Source organism: Pleurodeles waltl, chromosome 12 (genome assembly GCF_031143425.1).
Source record: "Pleurodeles waltl isolate 20211129_DDA chromosome 12, aPleWal1.hap1.20221129, whole genome shotgun sequence".
In the NCBI taxonomy this organism is placed as follows: domain Eukaryota; kingdom Metazoa; phylum Chordata; class Amphibia; order Caudata; family Salamandridae; genus Pleurodeles; species Pleurodeles waltl.
In genome coordinates this window covers 123839698-123852754 of record NC_090451.1, presented here as the reverse complement: position 1 = coordinate 123852754, position 13057 = coordinate 123839698, and the positions used below count along the sequence as shown (strand labels likewise).

The window sequence follows — 13057 nt, the reverse complement described above, 5'->3', positions numbered from 1 at the left end:
CCAAATAAAGTTGGTAAATGTGTTCTTCACAGTTATTTTAAATATCAGGTTTAAAATAAACAAGTGACGTACTCGGCAGGATTCGAACCTGCGCAAAGAGCCCCCAATGGATTTCAAGCTCATCACCTTAACCACTCGGCCATAACTACGAGCTCTCATCAGACCATACCGAAACTTTATATCACAACAGAATTGTGCACAATGGCCTTGCACACCTATATATAACTCCATTTAGTAGGATCTCTAACTGTGTGCAAAGGGCACATTGCTATGTTTCTGTCTAAGCTTTGCTTTAGGTCTGAGGTCTTAAGAACCAAAGCAGGCTCCACGAATACTTGTCTGCACAAAAAAACAAGCATTTGCAATGCGAAAGGTCTCACATTTGGGAGAGTTAGAGCTATTGGCGTTGCAAATGACAATGTCTTTTACCTAGGTTTTGGTTTTCTTTGGGAAAATTTGATGTGTCCACGTTGTGTTTTGGGGCACTTCCTGTCGCGGGCGCTAGGCCTACCCACACAAGTGAGGTACCATTTTTATCGGGAGACTTGAGGAAACATAGAATAGCAAAACAAGTGTTACTGCCCCTTGTCTTTATCTACATTTTTTCCTTCCAAATATAAGACAGTGTGTAAAAAAGAGGCCTATTTGAGAAATGCCCTTTAATTCGCATGCTAGTGTGGGCACCCCAGAATTCAGAGATGTGCAAATAACCACTGCTCCTCAACACCTTATCTTGTGCCCATTTTGGAAATAGAAAGGTTTTCTTGATGGGGGCGTGGCCAAAATGGCGACCGGGCTGGTTGCATAGATCGTAGCTCTGATCCCGGCCCGTGTCAAATATCCTCTAACAGGCGCCCGCACTACTGTTTGTGCGAGACGCCGTATGCTCTACCTGAGATGCCGGCGCTGCTCTGACTGGATCCGACCGCGGTGTTCCGGGTGCCGCGCGGTCGGCTGCGGTCCTGGGTGCGGCCGCCGAGGCCCGTGGAGCCTGGACTTTTCCTGCCGGGGCCGATGCGACGCGGCACCTTTAGTGCCGAGGCAGCTGCGTCGCGGGACACGGACGGGTTCCCGACGCGCTGGGACTTGACCCGTCTCCCGGGGCAGGAAGGCGGGCGCCGACGAAGGTGAGGAGGCGCTTGATCCCCTGCTCCGGGACCACGCGCCTGGGGGCCGCGTTCGACCCGATGCGCTCGGCCCGATACGGCCACACTCCCGTGTGAAGCCGGCTGGCTCCACATGACAGGTACCGCTGGGACGTGCGGCCACCATTGAGACTCGGGGGTGCCGTGCGGGCTGGAGCTGCGTTCCCCGCGAGAGGGGAGGGGATCCCACCGGCTGCCCTTGAATCTTGGCTCTACACCCCCAAAAAAAATCGGATGGCATTGAACAGGCGTTTCCTTGCGCATTAAGCCTGGGCTAACAAATAACCAAGTACTAAGGAGGAGAGACAATTGGGAAAGCAAATAAATAACAATTTAAAGAAAACAAAAACAACAAAAAAAAAAGAAACAAGAAGAGTTGGGACCACCAAAGTTCAAGTAAATTGAGCCCTACCAATCCCAGCTTCCAAGCAGCAACACAGCAATAAAACGGACCCCTTCAGAAAATAATACGTATAACAGGGCACTACAGTATATCCTCCTGCGGCACTGCACCGGCGGCGCTAATCGAGCCGCAGCGTTTCCACCAGGGCTCTCACCAGACATAAAAGCCCGGAGGCTCTCCACTACAAAGAGGATACACCACACAAACAAAGTATTGCTATCTTATCTTCACTACTCCAAACAGTGCTGCTGACCCCAAGTTAGGGGCCCTGCTTCTTTGCAAACAACACGAAATCCTGACGGTCACGGTGCCCTAGAACCCGTAAGCGGTATAACTTCTTTGCCTGATACGCAGCAAGATTTCAATTTTTCAGGAACAAGCCTCAGCAGTCCTAATCAATCGAAGCCACTTCAAAAACAATAGTTAACAGCAATACCGTCACGTAAATAATCAATGGGCAAACCAAAGACCCCATGCGTACCTTCTGGGAATATGGATTCTGATGCCCCACCCCACCTGCGGAGGCCTCGACCACACAACAAGCACTACAAAAGATGGAAATAACACTCCAAACGCACACAACGCAATTTGAAAAGATTTTACAAGCCATACTGGACACCAAAATTACTCTGGAAGCAAAAATAGGTTCGGTAATCGAAGACGTTAACATATTGCGTGCAGACCAACATACGCTAGCTGAAAAGGTCGCAGGCTTGGAAGCAGACACGTCACACCTCTCACCAGCGATAACCAAACTCCAGTCGCAAATGGGGGCTGTAACAGCTGAACTAGGGATACTGAGGCGCAAAGCTGAAGAAGCAGAAGGAAGGTCAAGACGTAATAATATCCGCTTCGTGGGCTTTCCTGAGCGCGTTGAGGACCCATGTGCAGAACTGTTCATTGAGCAATGGCTAATAGAAACAGTGCTGAAGGACAATGTCCCGAAATTCTTTTCAATAGAACGCGCCCACAGGGTTCCCGGAAAACCCCCACCACCTGGCACTCAGCCTCGCCCACTAATAACAAGACTCCTCAACTACCGTGACAGGAACCTCGTACTGCAGCTGTTCCGAAAAGCAGGCCCAATGCGCTTCGAAGGGGCAATCATATCGGCCTATCCAGACTTTACAGCAGAGGTACAGAAAAAGCGTAACTCATTTTTTCGGGTCAAAGAGCGACTAAGAGACCACAATATCAAATACGCTCTGTTGTTCCCGGCCAAACTTCGAATACAGGACGACACCCGCACTTTCTTTTTCACCTCACCAGAAGATGCATGGACTTGGCTACATGCCAAGGGACTCGCTGACCCTCCCAATACAAGAAATTCCAAAGATAAAAATCACCCTCCTAGTGGCAAACGCAAACCCAGCAGGCCAACAGACACTAAACCTACTCCTGAACAGTCTCGCGTGGAACGCTCTCTATTATTGCAAACCACATCCCTTTTCGCCAATGCATCCCCGGGGTCTGTATCGTCGCACTCTGGATTAGAATCCGAGCTTGGGATACTCTCTGACTCTACAGACTCCGCCTGTGCCCCCAATCTCACTCCACGAACAGCAGACGACATCTGCTAATATATACCAATCTCGGACACAACGGCACACGACATCCTACAGAAGTAGTCACTAATCGTCTACTACGCTGACCTCATCTCCGCCGCACTGCTGCCCCCGACCGCAGCAAAAGACTCATGGCTGGTCCCAGAAAGTAGCAGCTTCAACAAGAACATAACGGGTCGGAACCAGCATTGATTTGAACTTATTTACTTGAAACACCCCCGCACCATATGGAACGTTCTATCTGGTTGGCAAGTATTGTATCGTTAACGCCCTTGCCACAACCACAGTTACTGTTAGATATAGTTAATGTTATTGTTTTAATTAGCAGAATCATATCTATGAGGCATAATTTAGATTATAGTATTCGTAGTAAAAGCTGTTTGATTGCTAATGATAAGTACATACTAGGCAGCTGCAGTATAAATTGGCCAAGCATAATGGGCGTGAAATACACTATAGTTGTAAAAGGAGTGGGCCCACCAAACCCACAAAATCTAGACATACAAGTACAAAAGTTCCATGGCAACCCAAAGCAACAGTATAACCCGCAATATAAAATACTCACATGGAATATAAGGGGCATGGCATCCCCGCGTAAACGACAACAGATCCACGCATACCTCAGGAGACATCAAATACATTTTGCCATGTTACAGGAGACACACCTGGCTAAGTCCTTTTTGGAGAACACAAAAGTAAAATGGAAGGGGCAATTATATGGTACAATTTTTTCAACATATGCTAGGGGAGCGGCGATCTGGATAGCCCCCGGGGTCCCTTATGTTACGTCCCGCATACAATGTGACCCAGATGGCCGATATGTCCTTTTGGAAGGTGCCCTAGACGGGGAACCCATGGCATTAGCATCAATATATACCCCCAATTCAAATCAATGGGAATTCCTATAGACACTTAACAGTAGTAAACTTAATGATCCGGAGATGGATACTATTTGGGGCGGTGACTTTAATTGCGTATTAGACATTCACAGAGATCGCTCTATCCCTCCGTTAGATAATACCCTAGCTAAACGTGCTTCACTCGAACTTGCAGAGTGGGCCTCCAACAATAGGCCAAGAGACATTTGGAGAACTGCCCACCCCACACACCGTGAATATTCTTTCTACTCCCCTGTGCATAAATTGCACACTAGAATAGACATGATGTTTGTGTCAAAAGATATAATCCCAAAAATAACCACATCAGGCTATCTGGCTCGCACCATATCTGATCATAATCCGCTTCAAGCTACCCTGAGAACGGGCCGCACACACACGTGCATTCCCACATGGCGTCTACAACCAGATGCCCTCATAGATCCCCCTTATCATGCTGAACTAGCTAAGTGCTTATCGGATTACTTTGCTTTAAATAAAAACACAACAACAGCGCGCGCCACGGAATGGGACGCTCATAAAGTGGTTATACGCGGCCACTGCCTTGCAGCCTCGCTGGGGGTCAAAAGAATGCTTAATAAGGAATTACTAGAGATAGAATAAAAAATGCGCAGGGCAGAGACCGAGACCACCACTAGCGGGTCCTCGCTTGAAACACTAAATTCGCTGAAATCTGACTACAAAGAAGCGGATGACAGGCTCAGCAGACATGACTATAGACATTTTAAAACCCGTCAACACGCAGAAGGCGATAGATCGGGCAAGCTATTGGCATGGTTGGTCCGTCAACCATTACAGTCCTCACCCATAGGCGCGATAAGAACACACTCAGGGGAAGTGATTAACACACAAGCCGGAATCAATGAGTCCTTTCATATGTATTATCGTTCCCTATATCAGCCCACTCACCCTCCAAATGAACAACTTCTTTCTGAACTCCTCTCATTGATTCCCCAAAATACGAATATCATTGACAGCGCAGCCATACTGGACGGTCCCATCACTATCGAAGAACTACGCTTAGCTCTTTCTCAAATGGCGCGCGGCAAAACTCCTGGCTCAGACGGACTACCAACGGAATATTACAGTTCACTATCTGCTCATCTCCTGCAGCCCCTGACCGAGGTATTTAACGAGGCACGTAATAGAAAGCAGCTGCCAGACTCCATGCGCGAAGCATTGATAGTGGTGCTACCAAAACCAGGACGCGATCCACTTGATGTCAAATCCTATAGACCACTCTCCCTATTAAACACTGACTGTAAACTCCTGGGGAAAATTCTAGCAAATAGGCTACTCCCTTATTTATCAGACTTAATTCATCATGATCAATCTGGATTTGTACCAGGGAGGAACACTTTTTTAAATATAAGACGCCTAATACGTATATTACACAGTACCACAGAAACTGAGGCAGTGGCTGTGGCATTGGACATAGAGAAGGCATTTGATACGCTCGGATGGGAATATCTCTTCCGCACTCTGAAGGCGTTCGGCTTTCAAAGCGGTTTCATTAACTGGATTGCCACTCTATACACTAAACTAATAGCTCGCGTCAAAACGGGCCAAATGATATCAGACGCGTTCCCCATCGGCTGAGGCACCAGACAAGGTTGCCCTTTATCCCCTTTATTATTTGCTATAGCTATGGAGCCATTGGCAATTCAACTTCGTAGCTGGGCAAGCAGATGGGGCATCCTAGAATCCAACACATACCATATTATTTCCCTATACGCAGATGATGCTCTAATATATTTGCGTAACTATACCTCCTCCCTCGCAGAAGTTATACAAATCCTGGATAACTTCGCTTTATCATCTGGTTTATGTGTTAATTGGGCGAAATCATGTATTTTCCCGCTCACTCGTATACCTACGGAACAGCAATCGGTATTACCACTACATCAACTGACATGGGCATATCAGACTTTTAAATATCTGGGGATTCAGGTTTACCACTCTATGACAGACCTACGCGAGGGCAATCTCGATAGGCTGCTACGCTCAACTCGGGGATCCATGGCATTTTGGAGTTCCCTCCCACTATCACCCATGGGCCGCACGGCCATAGCAAAAATGTTAATATTACCCAGATTTTTATACTATTTTACAGCGCTCCCATTATCCCTGCCACGTTCATTCTTTCATAAACTACACTCTCGGCTGACTGATTTGCTGTGGGGCAGAGACAGACGAAGAGTAGCTCTAGCCATTACACAATATCCACAGGAGGAAGGCGGACTTGGCATGCCGAACTTTGAATTATACTACGCAGCAGCCCAACTCCAATGGGTAGCCACGTGGCTTAGCGACCCACCCACCCCAGAGTGTACAGCGATAATGTCTTGTGTGGCACCACAAACGATACTGTCATCACTTATGTCCAAACCTCCTTACCCATCTAACAGAAATCCCCTAGTAGTAACGGCTAGATACTGCTGGCGGAGATATGTCCAGGGCAAAACCTTAACTCCCCCTTATTCACCTGCAATACCTTTGGCTCAGGTACCAGGTGTCCGAGCTCTTTCCCATCACCATGATATATGGATAACCAAGGCACTGAACATGGGAGACTTGTACTTGAACTCTAAAGCAAGCACTTTCGCAGAGCTCGTGACTGCTGGTATCATGCAACCTGGGGCCTTCTTAACATTTAATGCTATTAACAAACTTCTACAAAACTTTTGGGGGAGCAACCCAAACGAGCCTGATGAATCCCCCCTACTCACCTCATTACTCACTATAGGAAACATTAAGGGCTGCATTACTAAATTATATAAAATACTCCTAACAGATACCTGCACTGCTTTGACCCAAGTTAAGAGCAGCTGGGATGAGGTCCTCCCCACACCAGTTGATCAGAAATCCTGGAAAGCTGCCCTCACCACGATTAAATCTGTATCCCGTAATGTTAGACTAAGATATACTCAATTCAATTATATCCATCAAGCATATCTATCTCCGTCCCGCATCAACAAAATATACCCAAACTCTAAGCCAGAATGCCCTAGATGCGCTACCCCTGCTGCTAATTTCTACCATATGGTTTGGGAATGCCACACAATACATACTGGCTGGTGCCGCATCACCGAGACGGTTGCAGACATAATAGGAAACACGCTTATTCCCACACCAGAATCCTGCTTATTGGGCATACGTCGCCGGGACAAGAATGAAAAACACACTCACAAGTTTATAGATCTTGCGTTTATAATATACAAGCGTTCGATCGCTACACACTGGAAGGCCCCTAACGCCCCCCCCTTCCGCACCTGGCTTTCAGCCTTACACAGCTCCACACTAGCGGAGGCACACACTCTAAGACAGCTGCAACTCAGAGGCCAGATACAGGAGGGAGCCACACAGTGGGATCACTTTGTAATACAAATAGAGGCTAGAGATGATGATTACCCCCCTTGAAACACGCGACACGTACAGAACGACCTACACGTAAACACTTAGCAACCACGATAAGTAATAAATCATATCCGTAGTAGCGACCCAGCCAGCCTCGCCATATCAACCCGGAAATATATAGTTGGATAACAAGCGCAACTTCATCCAGACATGAATATACAAACTGACAAAAGATCCCGAAGCCCTGCTACCCCAGCCTTTGCCCCATTGCAAACTATATAGCATGTAAACAAGCACTAACATATTTCACGCCTATACAGTTGAATATTATTGTAATCACTTAGAATACCATTAGATATACTTAAATAAAACCATAGATATGCCTATTGTTATTGTTTTTAAATGTATCAAGTTAAGTTACATGCCAGTACATTAAAAATGTAACCGTACTGTATGGGAATTACAGGTACGTGCAAGGACACATGAAAAGGGAAAAATGTTTATTCTCTTACTAACTCAAGCTATATGTACTGCCGCTCGTGTGTTGTGTTTAATAAACAGATTTAAAAAAAAAAAAAAAAAGGTTTTCTTGATACCTATTTTTCACTCTTTATACTTCGGCAAATTAATTGCTGTATACCCGGTATAGAAAGAAAACCCACTGCAAGGTGCAGCTCATTTATTTTCTCTGGATACCTAGGGTTCTTGATGAACCTACAAGCCCTATATATCCCCGCAACCAGAAGAGTCCAGCAGACGTAACGGTATATTGCTTTCAAAATTCTGACATTGCAGAAAAAAGTTACAGAGTAAAACGTAGAGAAAAATGGCTGTTTTTTTCACCTCAATTTCAATTTTTTTTTTTAGTTCAGTTGTTATTTTCTGTAGGAAACCCTTGTAAGATCTACACAAGTTACCCATTGCTGAATTCAGAATGTTGTCTTCTTTTCACAAATGTTTAGGTTACTGGGATCCAGCATTGGTTTCACACCCATTTCTGTCACTGACTGGAAGGAGGCTAAAAGCACACAAAATCGTAAAAATGGGGTATGTCCCAGTAAAATTCCAAAATTGAGTTGAAAAATTGGGTTTTCTGATTCAAGTCTGCCTGTCCCTGAAAGCTGGGAAGCTGGTGATTTTAGCACTGCAAACCCTTTGTGGATGCCAATTTCAGGGACAAAAACCACAAGCCTTCTTCTCCAGCCCTTTTTTCCATTTATTTTTTTAAAAATACATTTTTACTGTATTTTGGCTAATTTCTTGGTCTCCTTCAGGGGAACCCACAAAGTCTGGGTACCTCTAGAATCCCTAGGATGTTGGAAAAAAAGGACGCAAATTTGTCGTGGGTAGCTTATGTGGACAAAAATGTATGATGGCCTAAGCGCGCCCTGCCCCAAATAGCCAAAAAAATGCCTGCCACCTGAGGGGGAAAAGGTCTGGCAGCGAAGGGGTTAAAATGCACTATTTTATTCCAATTTCTTCACTTAGCTTCAGATGAACTATTGTTCCCTCCCACCCCCTCCTTTCAAAGTGCACCAGCCACCACTGCCTGGGGTGGGACAGATTGTTTTCGATTGCAGTATGGCAGATTGTTTTGGATTGCAGTGTGGTAGTTTGTTTTGGATTGGAGTGCAGAAGATTGCAGTGGGGTAGATTGTTTTGAATTGGAGTAGGGGAGATTGTTTTGAAGTGGAGTCGGGCAGATTGGAGTGGGTCAGATTGTTTTGGATCGGAGTAGGACAGATTGTTTTGGAGTGGTGCAGATTGTTTTTTATTAGAGTGGGGCAAATTGGAGTGAGACAGATTTGATAGGGGTGGCTGGAGAGGGTTGGAGTGGGATGAGTTAGAGTGGATTGGATTCGGGTGAGTGATTTGGACTGGAGTGAGGTGGATTAGTGTGGGTGAAGTGGTCTGGATGGGGGTGGATTGTAGTGGGGCAGATTGGAGTGGGGTGGATTGAAGTGTACCGCAGGATTAAGTGTCAAAGCATAATTTCAGAATTTACACATAATAAAGAAACACTGTTGTTTTGCAATATTTTAAACAAGCTAATCGTCATCTTTTGAGAAGAGCGCCCACGAACAAAAACAAAAGAAAACATGCGTGGAACGTGGGAAAAGACGATTTGGCAAAATAAAAGAAAGTTAGATTTAAATTTAAAACTTAACAGTTTTGGTTGACCTGCTGGTCATGTTTTTGCCAGTCACAAGCCTTCTGTTTGCAGGGCACTAGAAGGTAAAAGGAAAAAATAGTACCTTGATCAGGTGGGGAGCAGCGGTCAGGCACTGATTAAGCTGAATCAATCAACGCTTGGTCGCTGCTCTACAGAGAGGAACGGAAATGATGCAAGACATGCCTTGATGAATTAAGAAACTGTAAAGAAGAGTGCCACATAAATAAAAAAATGGTGAGAGACATGCGGGCTCCAAGCACTTTACTGAATACTACAGAGTCTATCAAGCGAGACCCTAAAAAGGTCAGTTAGTTAAAATAAACAAACATTGTTACTTCTAAATATCAATATTCCAAGGACGCCTACATGCTCGTCAAGCAAAAAGTTCCTAGTGCATGGAGGGCCTTATGGTAGTTCTGAAGAGAGGCAAAGGACTTGGTCAGAGGGTGGCCTTGTTGGTGTGGTAGGGAAGCAATACCTCAAACGTTATCACTGGGGTAGGGGAGCTTGCAATTCGGAGTAATGAAAATTATCACAAAGCAATCAAGTAATTCCACATCAAAATAACAAGCGTGCGGGCTGACAACCATGCTCTCAGCATCAACGAGCGCAGAGTGAAGTGAATTTTACCATCCTCTGTGCATTTTTATTGCGAGGCTCATTTACATTTGACTTGGCGCGCAGAACGAGTGAGAACCCGGTCAATAGAAACAAAAATCATCTATTTAAAAAGTTTAGTTTCACGTGGGCCTTTTGTGCTTACTTCTTTCAGAATAGCTTTTGAACCTCTGTCCTGTGTGTGTCTGTGACTGTCACGTGAAAGGCAGTCAGAGCATCCAGGTGGGCCCCATGTCACCAGGGGCACCGCCCACCAGTGCTGGAGTTTTAAACAGCACCCGGTTGCATTTTGGGACTTGTGCCTTTTCAATGTGAGCTCAAAGACCGGGAAGTGTGGAATTCTGTTGGCTAAAAAATATTAACAGCGGAATGTGAATAGGCCACACAAGACATGACGTCACTGGAAAGCTAAACAGTATGTTGGGGAGACTGGGTGCGGCAATAGGGCTGATGTCATGAATACGTGCAACTCCTCGGTTATTTTTGAATGAACTGCTCATTCATTAGATCCCACCCTAAGAAATGAGCCCACCAGTATGAACACTTGTTTCATTAGAAAATGATGGAGTCACATTGCCTATGTAGAGCAGGTTGGTTGGAAGTCATTGCTCGGAGAGTGTTGTCTTTTAAGGTGATTGCACTAGGTCCGAGCAGGTGGGAGAAGACTTGTGCAGTGACTGAGTAAGAGAGATAACCTTCAATTACCACATCACCCTCCCGACATTGTAATCATGTCCTTTAAACGGTTTATCGACTCGACGTTCCACACGAAGTGCCATGACGCACGGTTTCGGTGCTCATGAAGTGCACAGACACACAGAAAACTGAAGGTAGCGTGGCCGAGCGGTCTAAGGCGCTGGATTTAGGCTCCAGTCTCTTTGGAGGCGTGGGTTCGAATCCCACCGCTGCCAGAGATGGATTTTAACAGATCTTAATGACGCATCTCCCTCCTGCCCCTTCAATTTGCATACACAGTGACTCTACCAATAGGTCCCTAATTTTAAAACTCTTTTACAGTCTCCTTCTAAGTAAACTCCTAAACCGTGGACTCCCAAGAAATCGGCTGATGGGCGCTGCTGTTGTTTTCCTTCATTCTGCTTAGATCACCTTCAAATGGAAGGTTTAACAAATAATTTGTTCTCCCCACGCGGTCACCCCGCTCTTCTCTCTGCAAAATAAAATCGAACCTCTGTTAAATAAATATTTAAAGCAAATTATCTATCTTCCCAAATAAAGTTGGTAAATGTGTTCTTCACAGTTATTTAAAATATCAGGTTTAAAATAAACAAGTGACGTACTCGGCAGGATTCGAACCTGCGCAGAGAACCCCCAATGGATTTCAAAGTCATCACCTTAACCACTCGGCCATAACTACGAGCTCTCATCAGCCCATACCGAAACTTTATATCACAACAGAATTGTGCACAATGGCCGCGCACACCTATATATAACTCCATTTAGAAGGATCTCTAACTCTGTGCAAAGGGCACATTGCTATGTTTCTGTCTAAGCTTTGCTTTAGGTCTGAGGTCTTAAGAACCAAAGCAGGCTCCACGAATACTTGTCTGCACAAAAAAACAAGCATTTGCAATGCGAAAGGACTCACATTTGGGAGAGTTAGAGCTATTGGCGTTGCAAATGACAATGTCTTTTACCTAGGTTTTGGTTTTCCTTGGGAAAATTGTATGTGTCCACGTTGTGTTTTGGGGCACTTCCTGTCGCGGGCGCTAGGCCTACCCACACAAGTGCGGTACCATTTTTATCGGGAGACTGAGGAAACATAGAATAGCAAAACAAGTGTTACTGCCCCTTGTCTTTATCTACATTTTTTCCTTCCAAATATAAGGCATTGTGTAAAAAAGAGGCCTATTTGAGAAATGCCCTTTAATTCGCATGCTAGTGTGGGCACCCCAGAATTCAGAGATGTGCAAATAACTACTGCTCCTCAACACCTTATCTTGTGCCCATTTTGGAAATAGAAAGGTTTTCTTGATACCTATTTTTCACTCTTTATACTTCGGCAAATTAATTGCTGTATACCCGGTATAGAAAGAAAACCCACTGCAAGGTGCAGCTCATTTATTTTCTCTGGATACCTAGGGTTCTTGATGAACCTACAAGCCCTATATATCCCCGCAACCAGAAGAGTCCAGCAGACGTAACGGTATATTGCTTTCAAAATTCTGACATTGCAGAAAAAAGTTACAGAGTAAAACGTAGAGAAAAATGGCTGTTTTTTTCACCTCAATTTCAATTTTTTTTTTTTGTTCAGTTGTTATTTTCTGTAGGAAACCCTTGTAAGATCTACACAAGTTACCCATTGCTGAATTCAGAATGTTGTCTTCTTTTCACAAATGTTTAGGTTACTGGGATCCAGCATTGGTTTCACACCCATTTCTGTCACTGACTGGAAGGAGGCTAAAAGCACACAAAATCGTAAAAATGGGGTATGTCCCAGTAAAATTCCAAAATTGAGTTGAAAAATTGGGTTTTCTGATTCAAGTCTGCCTGTCCCTGAAAGCTGGGAAGCTGGTGATTTTAGCACTGCAAACCCTTTGTGGATGCCAATTTCAGGGACAAAAACCACAAGCCTTCTTCTCCAGCCCTTTTTTCCATTTATTTTTTAAAAAATACATTTTTACTGTATTTTGGCTAATTTCTTGGTCTCCTTCAGGGGAACCCACAAAGTCTGGGTACCTCTAGAATCCCTAGGATGTTGGAAAAAAAGGACGCAAATTTGTCGTGGGTAGCTTATGTGGACAAAAATGTATGATGGCCTAAGCGCGCCCTGCCCCAAATAGCCAAAAAAATGCCTGCCACCTGAGGGGGAAAAGGTCTGGCAGCGAAGGGGTTAAAATGCACTATTTTATTCCAATTTCTTCACTTAGCTTCAGATGAAC

At 45.0% G+C, this 13057-nt stretch overlaps 1 non-coding gene across 1 annotated transcript; it reads left to right on the top strand.

Annotated features, from left to right (window-relative positions):
- The first annotated feature begins 10986 nt into the window (after window positions 1-10986).
- Window positions 10987-11068, top strand: TRNAL-UAG (transfer RNA leucine (anticodon UAG)). The gene has a single exon. It is a non-coding gene; the product is annotated as a tRNA-Leu (tRNA).
- Window positions 11069-13057: the final 1989 nt, after the last annotated feature.